Source organism: Penaeus japonicus, unplaced genomic scaffold, assembly GCF_977035675.1.
Source record: "Penaeus japonicus unplaced genomic scaffold, GWHDUDI00000001_assembly GWHDUDI00000025, whole genome shotgun sequence".
Taxonomy (NCBI): Eukaryota; Metazoa; Arthropoda; class Malacostraca; order Decapoda; family Penaeidae; genus Penaeus; species Penaeus japonicus.
In genome coordinates this window covers 5,549,304-5,549,994 of record NW_028234427.1, presented here as the reverse complement: position 1 = coordinate 5,549,994, position 691 = coordinate 5,549,304, and positions in this window count along the sequence as shown.

Here is a 691-nt window from a genome sequence, read left to right as displayed (position 1 = left end):
ACATGTCTAAACTGCTCTCTATACTTCTCTCTCATACTCTACTCTCACTTCATCATGACTGTCTCTCACATTCTCTCGGCTCTCTCTCTCATCTCTCATCTCTCTACTCCTTCTTCTCTCCTCCAAAAACAAATAAACAAACTCTCATACAAAAACAAACACAAAACTCAAAAAAAAAAACAACTCTACATCAACTAAACACACAAAAACACAACAAACAACAAAACAACCAACACCACATCAACAACACAACTAAACTCACACTCACACAACACATATAACACACACAACAAACAAAGCTCAACACAACAAATTCAAACACTCCTCCCTTTCTCAAATCTACAAACTCTCTCTCTCTACTCTCTCTCTCTCTTGTCTCTCTGAAACTAGAATCTCTCATTGTCTCTCTCTCTCTGTCTCTCAGTCTCTTTCTCTACTCATTCTCTCTTCTCTCTCATCTCTCTCACATCTCCTCTCTTTCATCTCTCACTCTCTCTCATCTCTCTCTCTCTCTACTCTCGATCTCTCTCTCTTCCTCTCCTCCCTCCCTCCCTCCCTTTCTCTCTCTCTCTCTCTCTCTATATTAATCTCATCTCTCTCTCTCTTCTCTCTCTCGCTCTCTCTCTCTTCGTCTCCTTACCTCTCTTCTCAATCTCTCTCTCTCACTCACTCTCTTCTCTCTCACTAATCT